Source organism: Trichoplusia ni, chromosome 1 (assembly GCF_003590095.1).
Source record: "Trichoplusia ni isolate ovarian cell line Hi5 chromosome 1, tn1, whole genome shotgun sequence".
NCBI classification, from domain to species: Eukaryota; Metazoa; Arthropoda; class Insecta; order Lepidoptera; family Noctuidae; genus Trichoplusia; species Trichoplusia ni.
Genome location: NC_039478.1, coordinates 10985291 through 11009908, shown reverse-complemented (window position 1 = coordinate 11009908; position 24618 = coordinate 10985291). Strand labels below are relative to the sequence as shown.

General features: G+C 33.8%; 1 protein-coding gene across 1 annotated transcript in view; it reads left to right on the top strand.

Annotated features, from left to right (window-relative positions):
* Positions 1 to 3180: 3180 nt before the first annotated feature.
* The window catches only part of LOC113494326, a 58512-nt gene continuing 37074 nt past the window's right edge, over positions 3181 to 24618 (top strand). Inside the window, exon 1 of the mRNA XM_026872625.1 lies at positions 3181 to 3727. The gene's annotated coding sequence lies outside the window, so the exon portion shown is untranslated. The remainder of the gene's footprint in view (positions 3728 to 24618) is intronic.

Genomic DNA, 24618 nt, shown 5'->3' with positions numbered 1-24618 from the left:
TACTAACGTCACTGACGAAATTTAAATTTGTTCATGGCATCGTGATACGTCTTATGGAGGTTCCACTTAAACTAACAATACTTAAAATGTTTTCGCCGTCCCTAAATTATATAGGTTCTATAAATATATTGAGTTGCAATTGTGTACCTTATTCGGCACTTCAAAAGTAGATGAGGATTATCAAATAAATTTACATTGGGAGCAAAATTAATATGTGAATTGTTAGCAAAACGTAACCCCAGTTCCAAAACGTAAATTAAAGTTAAAATTGGCCAAAAAGCTGCAAAAAGTCATAGTAAAACTGTAATCCACTTCTGGACATTTCATATTACGAGTAACTCTGCCATAATGTCCTCAACAGCCACATAATCACTGCTTTAATCGTCAAATGACGTAGAAATGACAGCAAACGTCAAACAGTGAAAGAACGAAAGTGTATTATCGCGGACTAAGTTAATGCAACATTATGATGGAGCGATGACGTAAATCTTGTAGTTAACCTCAGTTTTTACCCGATTACAGCGCCACGGAAGGGTTATGTAAATTAATAGTTAACACATGTCTGTTCAGTTTTTAGATGATTGCTCAAGTCTGCTCGTAATTACGGTGGTCATGTAATATCTTAGTTATATAGGCTAAGTATAGAGGTTGCTCTCGTTTGCGATGTTTAATGATGGCAAATCTGTAGTTTGATGAGAAATCGTAGGTTTAATTCTAGTTGATGCAAGTGATATTTTAATTTGCTTCGCGGATTGCTAAGAGGAACTCGTGCCTAAGGTATGGCTGCAAAAATTGATCAATCACATGTTAAGCTAATCTTAAAACGTCCGTGGAGGGGTAATGAGTTATGTCATAACTAGTTCCTTCGTGTTTCGGAAGGCACGTCTGATTGTGGGTCCCGGCTGTTATTTACACATCTTTGACAGTCGTTACGAGTAGACTGACTGAACTACCAGTCTTCCGTTTAGGAGGTCAGATAGGCAGTTGCTCCTGAAAAAACCACCGGTACGATACTTAGCTTCATCTGGCTAGACTGGAAGCTGACCCCAAAATAGTTGGGTAAAGCTAAAAAAAAGGTTGTGATAACATCAAAATGTTAAAATGTCCTTCTATTCAACCATCACCGTGCTCCGTCTGCTACCCCCGTCTTGCACGCAACTGGTGTGAAGAGCTCAAGCCACTTTATTTATTTATTATTAGGGACCGTAAATGTCCTATCGAATAGCAGAGTAAAAGCCGCTCTTGCCTATTTTTGCCAGTTCCTACCTTTGGCTATTTGTGACCACTTAAAGTTTGTCACAGTATTTAAACATTTTATTCGGGAAATAGACTTAAAGTAAAACATTCTCTAAATAATCTCAAATTGTCACCATAATCAATAAACTCCTTCTATTGTTCTCTATCATAGAGATCTGGTTACACACTCGCGTCATCTGTCATAATAATAACTCGGAGCGCGTTTACCCAGCGAGCAAATGGGTGGTATATTTAATTAATAACAGTACCGCTAGCGAGCGTATGTAATCAAAGATTATGTATTGCAGATAGGACTATTGGGTTTGGGAGTATACAGAGTGTTGCATCTGAGAAGCTTGGTCGTGTATTAAATGTAGTGATGTGGGCAAATATTTTTCATCATCGGCCTAGCCTTCCAGGTCGGCTTAAAGTCTAACCGAAATCAGCTAAGTAACAGTGTTTTACGAGGAAAGACTGCCTTCCTGACCTCCAAAAAGGCAAATATTATGCAATTAAAATAAATTGTTATTTAAAAATAATGTTACTCATCAACATAGCCCTTTGGCTGTGACTTGTCGCGATTTCGATCCCAGTGTAGGGCCAGAATTAGTGTGATCCAGGAATGCTTTTTCTTAGTCTGAGTGTTTTTGTGCAATAGCCTTGAATGTTTGTGAAACCGGACAACCATATAGAAGATGCTAAAGGGAAATGAATGGCAGTTTCAGTTATAATTATTTAAAACGAGCTCTTCTCCGCGAGCCAGCCCTCTACAAATGGCAGATGATCCGGGAACGGGATCATAAAATCGATTTTTTTTTTGTTTACTTGTAAGAAATTTGCGTAGTAATTTCGTTATATGAGAACAGTCACTTAAATTCTGTCTAACGTGAGAAGTCCCGTGTAAAATAGAGTTAACAAAAATATTTCAATACTAAAATGATGTACTGGCATATATACTAGCGACACACACTCGGGAGACTCGTGAGACAGAAACTATATTAGCGTACGATGCCTGAACTATAGTAAAAAAAAAACATTAACATGTCGACTCTACAATAATAATCTATGTCATGTTCTTGACACGGTGCGCGGGTACCGGCGGATATTTGCGGCGATAGCGGCTCGCTTTCTGAACGTCACTCCGGCTTTGACAGCCGACGTCCCGGCTACGACTAGAGGCCTACAGGCTCCGAAGAAAGTCTGTAGTCTTGTTTAATTAAAGTCAGTTTATATGACTTGTTTGTAATGTTGAATTGTTGAACCAAGTTGGATTTACTATGGAATAGTTTAGGTAGAGTTTCTATTGCGAGGATTCTGGTGTATTTTTGAATTGTTCAATTGAATATGTGTATTAAAATTTTCTAACCTTTGTTAGTTAATAATAATATATGAGTTCATAGTTGATGCTATAATTTAAGAGACAAAAAAATGTAGAGCTGTCTTCCAAACTTAGTATAACAGGTAGTCATTTGTAGGTACAAGTAGACTTTTAAATGACAATCTGTAGGTATCCCAAATGCATTTCCCTTGAAGTTAATGTAGCGACCAAAGTAGCGACCAAGTTTTTAAATCAAGTTTAGTTATACCATACGCAACGGCTTTGTAAATTAGAGAACGGTACACATAACCACATTGGAGCCACCCTTACAGCAGTGGCAGAGTGGCCCCATAAGTAACACGCACCGTTCCAAGGCCACACCACCATACAAAGTATCTCGTATAATTTATGTTCTTTCTCCACATTCAATGTTAAGCCCCAAGCCAGCATCGGTCTCAGGAGCACACGAACTAACTCTCCAACAGCTTTCACGATCAATATATTCATACTTCATACCATATCGATATTAAAATAACAATTATCGATTCAGAATCGCAATTAGGACCGATTGTTTCAATAACCATAGATTTCTCCAAGAAACAAAGTTACGTCACTAGACATCTAAGAAAGTATTTATTTCGCGGTCAGTAATTATGAATATTGTCAAAATAATCAAGTGAAAGTCTAAGGTAATTTTAATGACGGTTAAGAGCGTGTAACTCAAACAATGAACTCGTATTATGTAGTAAAAACAGAATTAAAACAATCAAACATTTATAAGATAACACAAGATGTACCGAAATGAACTGTCAAGAAAACGAAACCAAAAAGTTTATAACCATGTCTTCATCCTTGACGAATACAAAATAAAAAATAAAAATTATAAGTAAATTAATAAACAGCGAATTTCACTCGTTTTAAGATGCGCGTCGTGGATGCGCATATGTCGAAACGCATTCGAAGGCAGTTGACCACTGGCCGGCATCACCGCCGCACGCATTCGCGATCACACCTCCTTGCACCGATAAAAAAAACATCTACGGTTCTTGCGCGCGCAATTTAATTTAGCTAATCTGTGATGTGTAGTGCTCTGTAATTTTTGTTGCAAGTTCTGTTGCTTATTAAGTTATATTCTATTTGGATTTTATGGTGAACGCTTTGGACTTTATTATGGTGAGTATTTATTGTTTAATATGTATTAATAACTGAAATTATTTTAAATAAATCTGAAGGCGAATTGAAAATGCGTAAACACGTATTTCACGGGAAATAAATGCAATTAACTTTTGACGTATTTAAATAAGAATTGAGAAAATGCATCACAATTTATTTGGAAAGAATACTTACATATTTTAAATACCTTTGTAACATAACTGTCTAACATATAGCACAAGATCTCGAAAGTTTTCGTCAAGTAAAAGTTGCGAAGACTCAGTGATTTACGCGAGTACCTAAATATCACAAACAAGTACACAAATTTCTACCTTCTGCTCTGAAAATAAGGTTCAATATGATATAATATTAGTTATAAGTGTCAATTTGCAGGTAGTCATTGCCTTTGATAAATATTTATTACAGTAACGTATGCTTAATTCATCGTCCATGAAGAGAATTATGAAAGTGGAGGTAGAGAGTGTGTTCTCCTCTATACGGCCTTTTTGACATAATGTGACGTTATTCAATTTTGAATAGAGAAATGAGTTTTGGTAAAAGAGGTTTTCGTTTAAGACTTCATGAAGGTTGGACATGAAAGAGTAATGTGTTTTTAATCTAGTTGTTTAGTGATTTTAATGATGGGTAATGTTACTTTGATATAAAATATCTGTTGAAATGGCTCTTCCGAACATAGGTCAAAAATATTTGACATAAAAGCAAATTTAAAAAAATGCAATGTTGCCATCTAGATCAAAACGGCTTACTACCATTTGCAAATGAAGTATTTATTATTTTCGTAAAAAATCGATTTAGAAATGTAGTCTGAATCTGTTAAAATTCATTAATTAAGTATTGAGATAATTATTCTTTCTCAAATCATAGACGGATCAAACTAATTGATTAAGTAGCCATATGTTTTAGAAAGCGCAAATAAATACAGAAGCCGTGTTCTACAAGTTTTTGTGTAAACTTAATTACGCATTAATATTGATACAGAGATCGTAACGGATTAAAGATAAGGATTTAATTTTGATTGATGAGAGATGTCTGAAACATTGATAATTAAATACGATAGCATTTCTTCTAGTGTACTTATTTATAAATCTTGCCAAACTTTAATAAAAAGTATAACTGTGTTTTATTAAAAGAAAACTTATTTTTATTGAAAATGTTAAATCAATAGCATGCTGTCTGTCAAAGGGTAATTTGGTAATCTGTTAAGAAGTTCAACTTTGCGCGGGCAGAGTTTACTTCGGTATTATACCAGGATTGTTAGGTTACATACATAATTCATTACCCATTTAAAATAAATCGGCTGATAAAAAAAAAAAACATTTGATGTATTCGTATCTTTAAATGAAAAATCTAATTGACTACTGTATCTCACGAAACATGATAATTCGTTGGTAGATTGTGTAGATTCAAGCAATTTAAGTCCCGTTAAATTACACCAATTTGGTCTGAAGAAACACTTGCAGTTTGAAATATTCGATTTCATTGTCATGATTAGACAACGTAAGTCTGCTACGACGTGTTTTTCTGGTCCCCCCCCCCAATTTTATTATTATTTGAGTGCCATCATACCCCGAAAAACTGTGGCACTGTCTTTATTCTTCAATCTAAATGTTCAAATCTTAGTCTAGACGCATGAAAACCATGACTCTACAATTTGCATTTTTCTATTAACATTTCCAACTAGATGCATGGACAAGATAAATATTTGTTCAAACAAACAACTAAGTCTGCTAACAACAGTTTTATTAAACCGATTTACAACTGCAGATGCGTCCCGGTTACGCTTGGGCGCCATTACTAACGTTTCCACATTGCATACTCACATCTCCGTATAGAAATCTGCAAGATAAAATACTAATTGATAAAAGAAATAAGTACGGTTATCGTGATCGTATTTTTTATTAATATGCAGTTAACTGTTGCTTTGTTGCTAGATTTGCTGTTCTTTAGATTCCTTATAATGATGCTAAAAAAATAAATTCCAAATCACTAAATTGATCATCCATCGAAATTATCTTTACTGTACCTTAATAACAATATTTATTTTTATTGTTTGGTATGGCGGCAATATACCTCATGATTTATCAAACTGTAAAATGCAAGAGACTCTCTGGTGACAAAAGGACGGGTTAGTAGTCGATTCGCCCGAATTTAACTCGCCTGAATCAGGCGAATCGACCACTTTTAATTTAGAATATTTTAGGGGCAGATTCGCCCGACACACATTTAACACCGGGCGAATCCGGTACACCAAAATTTTGTAATGCACTATTCGTCTGAAACTATTATTGTACTACTTATTTTTTTTCTGAAATAGGGCGAATCGAATTCGATCGAATTCGCCTACCAAGCCGAAGGATGGACAAACTTATAGACACCGGAAAGATAGTAGTCGGGTCCGTGCTTTTTTCTTTATGTAATTATGAAACCCTAAAATATGTGGCGTTTAACACTTTTGTGGTGATATAGTTCAATCAATGTAATCTTCACAATTCTAATTGTTTTGTGCAAGCGTGACAACGCACTTCAGCGCGTAGATCCGCGTCTTTTTTCCACAATTTCAGTAAAAAATGAAGTCGTAAAATAATCCTTTAGACTGGATCTAGATAATCTGAATGTTATTCTAAACAAGCGAATGGTGGCCAGGTGATATATATCTTGTGTATACACAGAACAATTACAAGCTTATAAAGCGGCCTGTTTTATTAGTTAAATGATCTAGTAATTATATTTGTAATGCAACTGCAGTAACTAATTGCTGGTTATTGTGAACGCGTGGGTGGAGACGGAGTTGTTTTTATGTAATACTAGGATTTAATTGTTGTTAATAAAGGTTGGTTACTATTAACGACTTTATCCTGATAATTAGTTCTAGGTATTGATGTTATTGGCTTGTAGTTTTTATAGGTTTGTTTCTCGGGTTTTAATACATTTCATCTGACATGTCGACGATGACACTCCAATCCCAAAGATCTTTATTGCCAATGCACGTTGATAATATGAGGATCAAAGTTTGGCACACCTTTTTTTAGGCGGGGGATCCTTATGGACACCCGCTTCCTCAGGATCGTGTAGTGTCAGAACCTTATTGATTAAACCTAAACCGCTATGCTACGTCATCTGAGTTTTTGTGTTTGCGTATTCATGCGTTACAATTCTTTATAGTTTATTCCTAGTTTCAAAGTGGACACACGTATTCTAAAATACTTTGAAGTCTAAATCTATCTCTACTACAAAAATAATATTTAGACGCAGTTAAGCAAAGACCTGTTAATCTCAAAGTATTTCTACTTAAAAGTAGAATTTATATTTTTTTCTACACAATTTCGTTTGATAATATTGTCTATTACATATGTAACATAACAGGTCCCATTAAATCCATACAACAACATTTCAGATCAATTACTTTAACGTTTAATGAAAGCAGTTTTCTAATGTAGACATTTCATAATAAAATAAAATCTTTATTTGTTTTACTTTGACAAGTTTCGTAATATTATTTCACTGATTGACTTCGCATCATATGTTTTTATAAATATTTATGTATGTTAATATAAAATTCATTTTCAAGGGTCTTTGACTTGCTTTTATGGTATAGTTTCGTTTAGAAATTACTCAATTAAACGATATTTTTCGGTGAGGTTCTTTAAAAATCGAAAGCCGTCTATCGAGTTTGCTTAGGCTGGTTTAGTTATGTAAGAAAACATTAACATGTTAGTATTGATGTTTTTATATGGAAGAAGTTTTTAACAATATGAACAGTCAATTGATATTTATGGCGGAATCTTAAAAAAATACTCACGCATTTAGGAATTTAATCTTTGTGTCAAATACTCATAGACACCCAGACTCAGAACAAGCATTCGTGGACCATACAAAGGCCTGTCCTGCGTGACTTAGCAGCCTAATGATTATATCAATAAAGTATCATATTACAGTTGGAGAAATATTATTATTATCTGTACCCCGCGATGTTACTTGTAATTATATAGATTGATATCTATTTCTAGCCCGACAAAGGCAACACATTATTTTGGGTTAATATTTCAGAGATTGTCATACTACTAATACATATGCATATCCAGACAGCCATATTTTCCGATAGCAAATTTCATCCGAATTGGCGCTAGCGTTTGAGCGTAAAGAAATAACAGACGTACAGACAAAACGACAAGTTCGCTTTTTAGTATAGTGTTAATACTTAAGGTTACAGCGATTTGCGAAACCTGTTGCAATAAAACTAATGTATTAATAATTTGCGGATAACACAGTTAATTATTTATGCATTTCCCTTCAATAGTTTTCTAAATAATTCAGTTTTAGTGTGGTGTTCAAGGTATTTCATAATTTTATATTAATGACGGACAGAATATAGGTAAATTACTTAAGCTAAGGATTTGATAATACTATTAACATCATCATCACCCGACGATTATAATTTCTAAAGACGCTAATTGCTATGACGCGTGAAATCCCCGAAGTTTTCGAGCACAAAACTTGGACATATCTTTTTTTTTTTTTGCAAAAGTAGTCCCTGGACTTTCCTCGGAATGCTCTATACTACGCAAAGGCCGGGGAAATCTGGACTTATAGCAAGTTTAGCAACACTACTAAAGACACAAGTTTGCGAAGAAGAGCGTCGCTACAATCCTTGTAGAGAGAGCATTGTCTAGCTTCCACACTTACGAAAATCTTATTTTCATCATGAGTTGGAAGATATCTGCATTGCCTCATGTATAAAGGGCCGACTTATTAAAATAATGGTTTTATAATGTATTCTCTCACAAAGCCTATTACTCACAGTCATATAGTTTGCGTCTCACATATTCTCTAACCCAGATCTTCTTGATTGACTTATGTAAGTCAGACTGACATCAGATTTATGTTGCTGAGAAGTGAGGTGGCGCCAAAATTGATTGGTCTAAAGATTGATTGAGGCTCTTCATGTTAATTAGGTGGACTGGTGTTATCTATGTGATTGATTTTGAAGTAAGAAGGTAATAAGTGAAGTACAGGTACAGCTCATAGTATTTATAATATAACACTATAATGCGTTCTCGGCGTTGATTTGATTTAACTTTGCGGCTAATGATTTTGGATGATAACGATAGTACTTCATTAAGAGGTAAGTCTCTTGAGACTTTAGCTCTGTTTCGAAAAGACTTAATGCCTCAATGCCTTATTAAATTATGGTTCATTAGCGTCTAAGTTAGTGATTCGGAAAGTTTATGTATAAATTATTTTATGTATATCAATGAAATACAGTTCCTCGATTTGTTTAGTTTGTTGAACAAAAATAATTGCGAATAAATATCATTAAAGTTGATTAATCGACTTCAAAAGGAGGAGGCTTTCGATTTATCTGTATTATTCGTTTTAAAATAATCCTAATTATATTTTTTAATGTTTACTACCTCACTACTTCAGACAGATTGAACATATTTTGTTGATTTTGTAACGTGAAATAGCTGTCATTTGACCTGTCAAAACATTATCAAGTTTGGCTCAGAAGTTTTTAAAGTCGGTTTTGTTGTTAAAAATATATTATTTCAAATCGAATCTTTTCAAATCCTGCCAATATTAATTTCACATCCGTGTGGGTTATGTTAGCTCATTAAATACGAAACAAAGGCATATTAAACTGTCAACGTATAATAAAATCAAAACTATTTATTAAATACTCTTTCGACATCTAGAAGACGAATATATTAAGACATACCAGAATCATGTAGGTACATTAGTGTTGTTATACTAACACAGTATTTTTTGAAACAATGACATTTGCTCGCGAATGACCTAGTTCTAACCTAGGTAATAGGTCCACTTTCATATAACCTGTTGTTGAAAATATTTGCGCAATTGTCCTCTTTGAATCTCCAAAATAACAATGGCAGTGAGAATTCAAGTTGATATGGCGTACGTCAAAATATAAGTAAATTAAATAAATTTACATTACGAGGTATGTTATATATTTATCTTCAATTTAAAGAGGACCTATTACTTTTGTACTATTACCTTTATTTCACACTATTACCTTTGGTAAATTGAAGATAAATATTTGGGTAAAATCTTTATTCTTTTTAATAAAATATAGAGTGATAATAATAAAATGTATAGGTACTTTAAGTAATGGCATAAAAGCTCTAAATTAAACTAAATATCGAAGTTTTCTGGAACTTGCATTTAGTGTATGTACGAAGACAAAATGCAAATATTCCTTCCACCTTCTTTCAAGATTTGTAGATCTTCTTACTTTTTTTCTATTAGATACCCGACAAGTCCAAAACTAAGTTAATCATTATAATTTAATAAAACGAGGTTCATAATATCATTCAGTCGACTTCCCAAAAATATAGGTCAACAGCAACACACAGAAAATATTTTGAAACAGTTCTGGTCACTGGCTAAACTGTGAACATGCCTTTTCAATATTCTTATACGCAGAAGAATAAAAGAAAGTTCAAATAATGACCGTGCGGTATCGTAATGGCTAAACTTTCAATATTTGGGCATTTACAAGTTCTATTCAGTGTAGTCATCATTTAGATCGTTAGTCAATATTGAGTGGGGTCTACAGGTATATAGCTTTTATGTTACACTAATTGTAATCGACAACTTTGAATTGTAGTCAGTTGAAAACATCTGTCTGAATTCTTTCTAATCGTCTAGATGAAGAGATTTGAATTTTTATTTAGTAAGTTTCTCTAGAATGTTATATTGGTTGGAAAGAATTTGGCTATTTTTTGTTTACAACTAAGTTTTCAACACAAACATTTATCCTGGGTTAGAATTGAACCTGGAAAAACTAGACCACAGGTCACTCAATGTTATATTATGTCAATAATGCTTCGGAAAGCGATTCTAGGGGGTATAAAAAATGGAAAATCGATTTAGGATAGAAAACTACATATGTACGGGATTGACATTCCTTTTTGGTAAGTGACTTGTGTTTGCTATTTTCGATTACATAAATTTATATATTCGTAAATGGCGAGAAATGTAACTTGTCCACACACTTTCAATATGAAATAACTAGCAATTCAAAATGCCACTTTAAATTATGACTAAAAAGCTGCCGCCGCAGGCCCGTCAACTACAAAACGTAAAATTGGGATAGCAAGTATCTTATGTGTCAATCCTGGTTATGAGCTTTCTGTTACTGCTTGTACTAAGCTTCTTCTAAATCCGTTCAGTTGTTTTTAACGTGAAAGAGGAACAAATATCCCTACGTATAAACTTTCGCGTTTTTTATATAATTTAATGTGTAGGATAAATTTGTAATGACAAGATGAGATAATTCGCCTTTGCCTCAGACCTAATTAAAGTTAGTATTTCCGGGGTCGTTACCAAATAAACAAGTATATGCCCAATTAAGTATGCTTGGGACATATCTCGCATAACTGTTGATCATTAACATACCCTCAACTCTTATGAAATTAGTTTTCTCTAAATCGTAGTTATCTCTAATTTCGTAAATGTTAACTTTGTAAATGTTTCCGTAAGTTACAAAACTTGTCAAGGGGGGTCAGACTCGTGATGCTCAGAGTCCCGGGCAAATAGGCTAATCATAATCAGTACGCAATAAGAAAATATCAATTGATGACCGTAGCTAACGTTTTTGACCTTTAAATTAATTTTTGTTGCATATACTTTGTTGTAGTGGCAACAGGAATACAGTACCTGTGTTTCTTTTTATCTTTTAACAAGCTATCACGATGAATCGCCTGGTGACAGACGGATAGACAGGGTTCAGAAAATCATATCATAGTTAAGAAAATCAATTAATTAATTAATTTAGTACTGTAGAAGACTTATAGTTTTAAAGATTAAACTTAATAAATAAACGACCTTAGTTGACAAAAAGCCAATTACAAGTCTTCACCTTCTCAAGAAGATTAAATTTGTTGAAACATATGAAATTGTAATTTTGCCCATCGAGCGATTTGATCAGAGTGAATCATTGCAAAATGTCCGATAACTAGGGAGATCTTTTACTCATTACGTTTGATTATTTTGTATAAAACTATGTGACATGACGTTAATGTTATAAAACGAAATTGATGTAAAGACGTAGGTAAAATTCGTGGTTTTCCTTTCCACTTACTGCGAGAAGAAATTAAATATGAAGACTCAAATAGAAAGTTTGACAACATTCTAACATTGGAACTTAGTTATAATAAAGTTATATTATTAATTCAACAGTCGTTTGACTCATTATAGTAATTTTAAAACAGACTTAAAATCAATGACTCAACATCCGAAAAAAAAAACTATTTACTAAGTGTTAGTGCAGATATATAGGAATTAATAAATGACTATATTTTTCCAATTTCTACAATAAGCTCTTGAATGTGGAGTTGTATTTTATTTATGTGCTTATAGTGCTTAAGTTCAATGCCTTTGAAAAATGCTGAGTCATAGAATAATTTGTTGGAGATATTTTGCGTTTCGTTTCCGATGTAATCCCGTTGACTTCCTAACTGTGTGAGATTAGTATTTGAAGCTTACACTGTGTTGACGTCATCAGAAAAATATGAGATCATATTTGGGAATAATTTGTGAAATGTAGGTTTTGAAAATTATATTTTTTAAAAAATTTAAGTAAATGGAGTCTCGATTTTTTGTATTATTTTAATTTCCGGTTTTTTATTTGTGTTGTTTGTTTCGTAATAAATTATGTTTTTAAACTAAAATGTTCTTTCCTTCGTAACGACTGATGCACCTTCTGAATGCATATACTTTTTCTTGTATTATTTTTTTATGTAGAATTAGAAACATATATTACAAACATCCTAACTTGGCAAAAGTAATTAAATCAATTTCTTATAAAATCTTACATGCTACGTAGTAAGTAGCACTCGAGAACTCGCTCAGCGTAAAGTTAAATTAATCTATGGTTATCAGTCACTATGTAGTGTGTGCGCAATGCTCATTTATAGGTATGTAGATAATGCTCTATAAGATATGGCACAAAATAAACTAACAAGTTATCAGCTAATGCAGAAAAAGTTTTATCTATAAATTTAATATAATAAACTAGTCGATACTGCTCTCCAAATTGCACCAATGATGTCAGGTACATAAATAAAAAACCCTGACCAATCATCGGAAAAAGGCTCTTTAAAAAAAGTAACTCGGGACAGAAAATTCTATTCCAACGCCGATAGACAAGTTTCACTTCAAAAGCCATCCATAAAATAAACTCAGTACATACTCGTACACTACATTGTATATAAGTGATATTTTAAACTGTATATTAGCTCAGTATAAGCGATGGATTTAACTATAGGACACATTTCGTCGCCCCACTTTCAGAATGACCGACAGATTTACGCAACTGTAGGTCACATTGTCACGTGACACCTTAGTGGTGAAATTGTTAATTGTAATACGATTTAGATATACTTGTGATGTATAGGAGGAGTGTTAGGAACTATTTCTTTTCTTGGATTTTTTTTGTAAGTATAAACCTTATGCAGGTATATTATCAATTTATTGAAATACTCTGCATTAGTTTATACACTTGAATTTGAAAATTGTCTGGACTTTAAAAGAGACTGCGACCCCTGAGTTTGTTGTTGAGATATTTCTTCTTAGGGTAGTCAGCTAGGAAATGATGGCTCCATCGTTCTCAAAAAAGACATGTAAAAGTGATGAAATATCCTATTTGCAGAATAAATAATTTTATTTAATTTCACAATATAGATTTTTTTGTTAAAGATTAACACTACTTTGGTATTAAAAGTATACTTGGCTATTTGTGCAGTTATTATAAATAACTTCTAAACGTCAAACAACTCTACACCATTTATTTATTTATTTATTTACATCTTACGATATGTAAAAAGGTATACAATCTGGGTGTGTCTTTTTAAATAAAAAATCTATAACAATAAAGATTACCAAGTCAAATTTACCACTGAAAAAATACAGTCATTTATATATTGAATATGTGTTTCTATAAAGACACCCAAATTGAGATTCACTATTTAAAGATTTTTTTAAAAAGAAAGTAGCTTCTCAATTTGTCTGATTTTTGATATCATTATGTCTTCGGATTGAAAAACCGATTTTTTTATCATCGTTTGGTCCCATAAAAGTCTTGATTACAAGTTTGGCTCCGTTTTTATTAAAGTATATAAACAAATGGATTACAGTTTAAACGAAAGACGATATCTATTAAACCCACCGCTACAAGCAACAACAACAATTAACAAGATATTCTAATAAAAGTTAACAATGTTGCGTGCAGATGCGTATTCCGTAGGCTTTCAATATCAATAGGTATGCGTGAATTAACACATTGTCTTATAAAGGTCATGCTGTCTGTGCGTTATGGCAGTAACCGAGAAAGTTTCACGATGTTATAGAAAGTCGTTTATTGTTGAACCTTTGTATTGTAATTACAATCAATAATTAACTGTAAAGCGAGTAAATTTACGAAGATGTATTTTTAAACCCTCACGCAAAAAGAGGGGTGTTACAAGTTCGTCTGTCTGTCTTTCTTTCTGTCTGTTTTCGAATTGAACAAATTCAGTTTAGTTCGTTTTGTCTTAAAAGTAGATTATGAGCAATCCCGTTACAAAACCTACAATTACAATAAATAATGAAATGACAAAAACCCAGTAAATTTACGAAGCTATGTTTTTAGAACCTCATGTGAAAAGAAGGGTGTTATAAGTTTGACTGGTTGTCTGTCTATGGCATCATAGTTCTCGAACGGATTGACCGATCTCAATTTAGTTCGATTTTTCTTAAAAGTGAATTATGAGCAATCCTGTTACAAGACTGCATATAAACTTTTGCTGTGTAACGCCTTTTGCTAGTTTTTTTTCTAAGAGATTAGTCTACCAGATAAATTATACTAGAAGTGTGATATGTGCAGAACAAGGAACTAAACCTGCTTAAATCTAACTGTTTACGTTAACTTGCTCGCGAATAATCATGTGTCTTCGCTCCTGAGCTAGTTTCGTTTTACTTTCACAATTTTCTTTTAAACTCTCTGGATTTGGCTTTCTGTGCGTCTACCACAACTTCTTCAAATAATATTATTATCTCCTGTCGTGAAAACGTGACAGGTTATTTTTTTTTAATCGTACAATTTTTCTTACTTTTCTAACTCGCCAAACTTTGAGGTTTGAAGGCGAGAAGCAATACTTGGCGAAGAGCGGCATTTTCAATACAGCCTCTTATAAGTGTTGTTTTTTTTTTCTTTAAAGTTGCAGTCACATGTAAATAGTCATCAAACTGTAAGCAGGTTTTTAAAGTTTTATGAATGAAAAATAACATTATAATGTATGAACTTACAAGTAACACATAGTTACCGATATCATTCTCATTTTCCTTTAGAAACCAAACGTACAATCATTTCACCTTTCACACCTCACCAATTGCCCTTACTACAAACCGACGATCTCGTAACAAACAATAGTCCGCAAGGTGATGTGACTTTCCATTTCGTGGTGCGTTATTTCGGTAATAATTTAACGGCAGTTCTGAGTTCTGTCTTACAGATGGCTTGAACTGGGGCGTCGCGTGCGCCTCCAATGCGATCGGCACAGTTAGCCGGACCGCTACGTATGTGATGCTATAAACCTTTAAAGCTTGTTGAGTCTATTACTTATTGGTTTGGAAATGTCTGACTTGGCCTATGTATTTGTATTTTAAGAACTGACTCCCTTTTCAGATGCTTCACTTTTGTTTCGTCACACAAGAGTGCAGCGTCGGTGGTTTCACGAACATTCGAGTCACATGCACAAAGACAGTTACTTCTTAAAAAAAATGACTCTCGTATGAAAGACTTTGATCCTTGTGTCGCGGGTGGTGTCACAAACATCCAAGTCACATGCACAAAGACACTCAGGACATGATCTTGTTTGTCACATAAATAATTCTTGTATTACGCGGGGATTGAACCTGCGACACGTCGCGCTCAGTTGGTTTAGCGTGATGGCGGGTACGTAATTTCTATTTCAAATATTCATCCAAAGCATTTTCCTCTGATTTAAAAATTTTTGATTCGTATATTTATATTCTCGCCATGCATTAAAATGTGTTGGTTCAACATTTATACCAACAGATTTCTATAAATGATTTCTACAAGTTCTATACCTAACTGTTTTAATAGATCTTAAATTACTATCTCCAAGGCAAGAACTATCAAACGCAGACCTCAATGAAACTGTACCTACCAAGCATCTTTATTTGCTTAACTCTAACCCGTCTGGTTTTTTGTTACCGCCTGCGGTCAAACGGACAATTAGTGTCAAATAAAATCAAAAATGGCACCCGTATGTAGCTGTTATGTTACATGCTCATCATTGAACTTTACCGAATTGCAAACAGTTATTATTGTTGGTCAGTCGTCAGTGTAGCAAGATCCGTTTTATCAAAAGAAATATTATACAGCATATAATTATGTATGTAAATTTGCGTACTGGTGTTTTTTTCTTTTGTAACAGCATATGCTATATCTAGATAGGGGCCATGCGTTTGCCATTGCTTTATCTATATCTTCTATCTTAATATATATAAATCTCGTGTCACAATGTTTGTCCTCAATGGACTCCTTAACCACTTAACCGATTATAATAAAATTCGTACACCATGTGCAGTTCGATCTAACTTGAGAGATAGGATAGTTTAAATCTCAAGTTATAGTCGCAGTTTCTTCTAACCACACGGACGAAGTCGCGGGCAACAGCTAGTGTTTTATAAATGTAGAAGTTACTATATATTAGTTTTACACTAGTACATTTTTTATACTTCTACTTACAGAAGATAAAAACTCTGACAACCGGTCTGACAAAGGGGTATCGTGTTACCCAGGTAATTGAATTGAGGAGGTCAGATAGACAGTCGCTCCTTGTAAGACACTTTACTTTTGTCTTACTCTGACAACTCAAACATACATCTGATTCTATTCAATTTAATTATATACAAGAGAGTAAAAATCTTAATTATTCGGTGTGATTGAAATATCGCGTGACTCCAGTTCATTTAAATATGTATATTTTATTAAAAAGGTTTATTATTAATAGTTTTATAATTATTGTTGGACATGAACTTATTATGATACTGTTATGGTAAATAGTTAATTACTGTTGAATGATGGAGGTTTTTAATATATTCATAAATGAAAATTGTATTGGTAGGAAAGTTTTATAAGTTTCACATTTGACTCTATGAAATCAAGTTCATTAATTATCTTTTGTAGCTCTATTATGCACTGATTGAAGTAGGCATAATTTATACATTTTATAAGTAACTGTCTGTACCTCTGATGACATTTGGAATCTCACTGTAAATACTTAAATGAAAAAGCGGTAAATGCTAGTCGAAATCGCTACTCTGTTCCGTACAAAATTTTTGAAGAATAACAAATCTTGATCCGCCATTTATTACATTTATGATACATACCACAACCTTGATTTTTCATTTTTATAAATCTTTGCTTTAGCGGTTTCCTTTGCATCCTGATCTAAATAAACTAGATTCTAAAGCTATGATTTGTAATTAACTACCTTTCTTGTTATCATTTTATCATCAACGAAGCTAGCTTTCAAACCTACAATAAATTTCAAATCTACAATTCAATTCAATTATTAACAGTTGAATTGTCCTCAATGCGTTTTTAAATAAGCTTTGTAAAACTGAGTTTCTACCAACTTCTTTTATCATCTAGTCATTTTGTCAGGCACACATTTATTACTATGAAAATAATAAAAAAGTTGAATATCAAGCATATAAAACCTGCTTGTAATAATAGATGAACATTGTTTCAAGTTTATAAAACATTACCAATTTCTCCCCACATGAGAAGTACGGTGAGCCGCCATCTTTACTTACGTCAAATAATGTCACTGTCATATTTTGGCGCGCTCGTGGCCAAGGACACAAGACATACAGCCGGCCGTTGTTTCAACTTACAATGACGAGGAAGTTTTATTGTTAGTATTTTGTTTAAAGCGAAAGTTAAGGTCGCAGGTCGGGCTAACGAGACATTTTGTAAAAGTTACTTACGTTTTCATTTCACAATAGATCGTTATGGTCATCTTTTCACCGATGTCGTTTTGCTTTTGCTTTCGATTGAGATGGAGTTTGAGATTTAGTTTTTTAGTGTCATTGTCAGGTGAATTTTTCTTAAGGGACCAAAAACATGCATTTTTTGTTAAGTCGTTACTGCCCCACTCCAGAGCAAAAGCCTCCTTTCGTTTCTTCCACTCTGTCCAGTCTATTGCTTCTTTCATCCATTTTTGTGGTATGCATCCAAATCGTCGCACCATTTTATCGGGGCCGTCCTCGACGCCTGATAGAACCCAATGGGTTTATTACTTTGTCCTAGGAGTTACCGGGCAAGCGACCAACGTGGCCCATTCTTCTTCTTGCTAGTTCTTGAATGGATCAATTTTGCCCAGGTATATGTTTAACACACTCACCGATATATGACAGATCTTATTCGTCTACCATAACCCTATGTTCTGTCATGAGTTGGGTCTTTAATCATTTTATTGTAGGCTCAAAATCAAGGTTTCCTGTGCTCAGATATTGGAGCTTTCATTACGCCGTATCATTCTAACCTATCTCGATGTTGTCTTAGATTATCTGGTCCAGTGTCCAGTCTAAACTTTCTATAACGTCGGATATTAATACTTTCCGTCGGATCTCCCCGTCTGTACAGTCAGTAACGAAACTCGTTATACACAATCAGATTAATGATTATAAGAAAAAGAGATTAACATAAGGACTATAAACTCTCACCACATTTTTATGTTAATGAATGGTTTATCGTACAAACTCGAACAATACTACGGCTATTAAAATATGACCAAAGAATTTAACATAAGACAGTAGTTACTTTACCAATCGGGTGAGGATTTGATTTGCTTAGCTTGTGTAATTTTTCCGGAGTATCTATCACCCAGATTAACAAACTTTGTATTCCAACCCAGCTTTGAATTCTTGTTTAGCAAGTTTTCAGTCCATTTTAGAAAGCCTACCACCACTTTATAATGTTATTTTAAAGCGGATGTATAAGGGAGACGACAATATACGCTATGATATGCGCTGTCTCTCTTCAGTATTGAATTGGATTTGTTTTCTATTTCCAATACGGAATTACACTATTAATTTCTTCATATTGGTAATAGGTAACAAATTAGCTTATACACACATCTTAAGCAATCAGGAATCAAATAGAGTTATCGACTTTGGGCTTTTAATGCTGACTGTACCCGATAAAGATTACGTGCAATGCGAGTGTACTAAGAAATTGCGAGAAAAACATAAACAACATGAGTTTTTATTTAAATGGCGTGTGATCATAGACTTTATGTACTAATGAGGTTTTATGAGTATTTCAATGATATGATTATATGTATGTTTGGTACCTAGTAAGTAGAGTATTGGAGTTGTGGAGCGATGGCTTATTTATTTTTTATTTATTTATATAGGTTTACCAACAGCTTCTGTGTACAGTAATGCTTATGTATATTGATAATAGTGTCTAAGACTTACACAGTCGCCAATTACTGGTTAACCAGCATTCACAAAAGAAGTGATAAGTGCTAAGAATAATCTAAAACTAAATTAACTAGGTAACATGAGCTTGAAGTTAAAAATACAATAGAGCAATAAACTTAAAACATACTTATAAAACAAAAACAGTATTGTCTCTTTGCAACAGGAGAACAGGAAATCTAATAATAATAACCTACTGAGATCGGAGTTGAACTTAATAATAGATAACTTAATAAAATACAATATAATATAAATCTATGTACTACTAAACACAATCAACATTTTGCTGTGACTCCAATAATCGGGCTTATCAAAGAGGTTTAATAATTCTAAAAGAACTGTCCATTTAATTTGTGAATGCAAAGCTTACCAATACAGCAATAATAAGAAAAGAAGTAAAGCCCCATACCATGTTTGTCAGGTATCTATATCGGCCGTAGCTTCTTCACAATTTGTCTATCGGTTCGGTACGCTCATAAGGTTTTTTTTACTTGTGAACAAAATGAAGAAATGCTTTTGCCTTTGCCGTATTAGAGATTTGCTTAAAATAAATTTGTGCTTTCTTCCAGTTACTACTGGCCGCTGCAAAGTACATTCATGATATTTTGTAGAACATATTATATCATACTAGCTGTTGCCCGCGACTTCGTCCCCGTGGGTAGAAGATATAAGTTATGATTTAGGTATACCTGCCCGGTTTTATTTCACATTTTCCATTATATCTTAGCTCCTATTAGTCGCAGCGTGATGGTTCATAGCCTAAAGGCTTCCTCGATTAATGGTCTATTCAACACAAAAATAATTTTTCAATTTGGACCAGTAGTTCCTGAGATTAGCCCGTTCAAACAAACAAACAAACTCTTCAGCTTTATATATTAGTATAGATTGGTAGCCTTAATATAATGTCAACATCTGAGAAAAGAAAAAATCTTTATTATTAACCCTTATTAATAAAAAAAAACAAACAAGTGACGTAGTCCGTATTTATAAATTGAAAGTAATTAATATAAGTCATTGTTACTATTTATTTGTAAAACATTACGCAAAAAATGGTTAGGAAAAAAATAAATATTGCTTTTATTTAATTTAATTATCTATTCACGCTTACACGCTAATAAAGTAAATTGGCAAACAACACAAACTAAATTGGCAATAACATTAAATCATTATAAAATAATCATTAATTTATTCAAATAGTATCTAGACTTCTAGAATTTGATTCGAAACTAGTATTCACACCCGAAAGCGAAAGAAAGTTGAAATCTATATCTATAATATATAAAGCTGAAGAGTTTGTTTGTTTGTTTGAACGCGCTAACCTCAGGAACTACTGGTCCAAATTGAAAAAATCTTTTTGTGTTGAATAGACCATTCGTTGAGGAAGAGAGAAATATAAACCATCAGGCTGCGACTAATAGGAGCGAAGATACAATGGAAAATGTGAAAAAAACAGGGCAGGTATAAATCATAACTTATTTCTTCTACCCACGGGGACGAAGTCGCGGGCAACAGCTAGTTTTATAATATAATATAGAAAACAATAACACGTTAGTAAAAGTTGCATTTAATTTATGTATTTAGGAAGTTTTGTTTGACTAGTTGGTTGGTATTACAGGCATTACGAGTTTTGTTAATTAGCGATGATGGACGATTTCGTCTTTGTGGACGGGAAAGTGTAAAATTGTATAATCCCGCTGGACAAAAGCAGATTGGAAAACTCTTATTTCAAGCCTTTTCTGACCCATTGCAAGGCTTACCTCTCTTTTCTCTCTTGCCTGCGACAGTTTAGCCTTATGCTGTTTCAGTTTTAGTTGACAGTGATGTGTTAATTATGTAAACGTGGTATCATTAGGCCAAAAACATTGACAGCTTATTTTAAGAGCAATATTATTCTGATTATTCTACGGTTGGATGGTTAGTAAACCTGGCTTCAGCTGAATAACTACGGACTCTGAATTCGCCTTATCCTCCAAAGGGGAAAAAGTTGAAAAAAAAAACGTCTGTGTTATCGTCTAATCTTCTTTTATGGCTACTAAGTTACGACGCTAACTTCGACGAGGTTTTAGCCAACCATGTTTATTCCTTAGTCCTGAATCGTAGAGGTTTTTCAAAGATTTCTCCAGATCGAAAAGCTATATCTTTACAACATAACGCATAGATTAATTTGAATTAACGGAACAACAAATCTACAAACATTCTAATTACCATTCGAACTCGTTTCATCCAGATCGAATACGTCGGAGTATTTTATATAAATGATTCAATAAAGTTATGTTAAACTCTTATGTAACTACTTTCTGGGCTATAGGCGCGGCATTGCAAACTTTCGGCCGTGAAATCATTAGGCTTTGATTAGAATTTTAGAATAAAGGAAAGTTTTCTTTTATAATTTGTCAATAGTTAGAGTTAGTTTTGGTTATATAAACAGTTTGGCCGTGACCAGTTGGTTAAGATATTAATAATATGCGCAAAAATTGATTGTTCTCTAACATACATAAACTGATAGTCATATTATGATGAAACTTTGACGGGTACAGATGGTATAGAACTAAACTTTTCTCTAATAGATTCTGTATTGGTAAACTACATATAATAAACCAAACCAAAATAAATTCTTGATCAATTTTCGGCCACGACGGCTAGTGTAGCAAGAAACCAGCCACCTGTGCGAAAGTTTATCGGCGCAATCTTTATTCAGTTTCATAGCCCGATAGGACGGCAATTCGTCACGACTGGAGAAAGATCAGGCTTGATCAAGACCTTGGACATGGCAGTCCTGAGGACATACTAGGCTATCGAATCTGCAAGGCTGCATTTAACGACCTCCGTGGTCGAGTTGCGTACGCACCGGTTTCAAGGTGTCGCTAGCTCTGAGGTCCCGGGTTCGATCCCCGGTCGGGTCAATGTGAAAATTCACATTTCTACATTGTCTCGGGTCTGGGTGTTTGTGGTACCTTCGTTGTATCTGAATTCCATAACATAAGTGCTTCAGCAACTTACTTTGGGTTCAGAACAGTGTATGTGATGTTGTCCGCATTTATTAAAAAAAAAAAAAACTGAATTCTCGATGAAAACATTTTCATTAGTATCCTCATATATTATTTCCGATTTCCAGATCATTTCAAATCTCAAGGTGACTTAGCGAATATAAATATAAAATGTCACACACAAAATTCCGTTCAAATAGATATTTAAACTAAATACTATGAGGATATAAAGTAAAGGTCGCGTAATGAAAGGGTACCCTTTACGCGGACATCTGCCTTGAGATTGGAGAGGCTCCGTCTAAATTAGACCAGTTTGCTGTACTTGAAAGTTGTGTCGTTTTTTGCTATGTGGTTATTTAAATATCTACTTTAAAACTTATTTAAAACATCAAATAAGTTGTTCATTTTCATAAGCTAAGGTAAGTATTTGGGAATGCTGCCTTTTTGCTACAAATACAGTCATTTCGAAGTCAGTAGAGGGCGTGGATCGATATTGAAGCCAAATTACGAAGGTAAAGAAATTTGAATTGAGAAGAAAAATGCAAAAAAAAAATGGGTACGCTCCATCTCTCTTTTTGTAAAATGAAATTTGAAGTCTGTTAAATCGCACCTCTGATACCACTAGACTTACGATAAGAAGTTATCGGAAAATAATTCAATTATTTCAATGACAAATTGTGAAAATAAATTAAACTTATATCACATCAGAAGATTAATTACTAGTCTGCAAAATGAGTCCTCTTTCATGTGATTGAAAGTGTATATCATAATGAGTGCCTGCAATACGTATTGCATCCATTCATCCATACATAACGGCTGGAGGCAGTTCCTGCTAGGAAGTGTGGCGAGGCAACGTCTGTGTGCGCGTGCGCATGTACCGTCGCGAACATAATGCTTGCATTGTTTTAAGATTCTGATTGCTGACTTCGTTTTAAAGAAGGTTAAGGTTATATAGTTATATATTTAGAGGTTATTATATTCCGCATTATTATTTACTAAATTGAATATAAAATGTTGTTTCTTGCCATCGATCTCAACTGTCGGTAAGGGCCAAATGGTGAAAGACGACTTAAATTTGAGGTGTCCTAATACTATCTATCCTATTTTATACATCCATGAGATATATGCATCATGTGATATAACGGTCATTTTAAACTGATTAAGGTACCAATTTACGTTCAAGTTCAAGACCAGTATTTCTAAATATATACATACTCGTCATATAGACAAACACAGAACATAAACCCAGACACAGAACAAAATCGGGAACAGATCGGGCTCATCACACAAATTTTTGCCTTTGCATTTGCCTGGTTGGGAATCGAACTCACGGCCTCCGGTATAGCAGTCAGGGTAACAAAATACTAGACCGACTAAATAAAACACAACAGCATCAAGTAACAATCACCACTTTACTATGAGCCACTAACTAGTATAACTTAAATAATTCACAAGCAAACGTAACACAAACAAAACATTTTCTTAGCACGATTCCCACAGTTTATTAAGTACGACAGGCGGTTGATGCTCTATAATTTTCTTTTGTAATCTGAGTTGTAACAATAACATTGCAAACAATTCCGAATTATGAAGTTAATCGCTAAGATTTTATTCCTGGATTGTGTATTTCCGGATGTTTCTTCATCTTGAACATCTATCGATCTTAAAATGAAACATTGACATAGTTAATCGTCATAAGAATTAAGTGATGTTTGTTAATCGAAGTAGTTATTTTAATTTTAATTTTTATTTTATTCAATTCTAACTCTAACTCTTTAGAGGTAGGTGTAGCGATATGACCTGTACCAGTCGGCTGACCATGCAGTCAAACTGTTAAATGGAACAAGTCAAATGGACAGAGACGAAATCATTTTGACCAGTAACAATCCTTTGACTGGTACACTGACCTTTATTCATTTAAAACATCAGCTCAATGTCTGGTGGTTTGCTCCAACTGTTAAGCACAACTTTCTCCTAAACGCTATGATTTTGCATCAACCTTATCTTTCCATACAGTTTTGTGTGAAGGAGACCTATGTCTATCTTGAGGTATATTTTCTTCATCATCATCATCCCATATTCGTCCACTGCTGGACATAGGCCTCCTCAATAGCACACCATTGGGATCTGTCTTAGGCTGTTCGCACCTAGGTCCGGCCAGCCATACATTCCTTACTAGCTGTTGCCCGCGACTGCGTCCGCGTGGTTAGAAGATATAAGATATGGTTTATACCAGCCCTGTTTTTTCCACATTTTTCATTGTATCTTCGCTCCTATTAGTCGCAGCGTGATGGTTTATAGCTTAAAACCTTCTTCGATGAATGGTCTATTAAACACAAAAAGAAAAATCAATTTCAACCAGTAGTTCCTGAGATTCAAATAAACAAA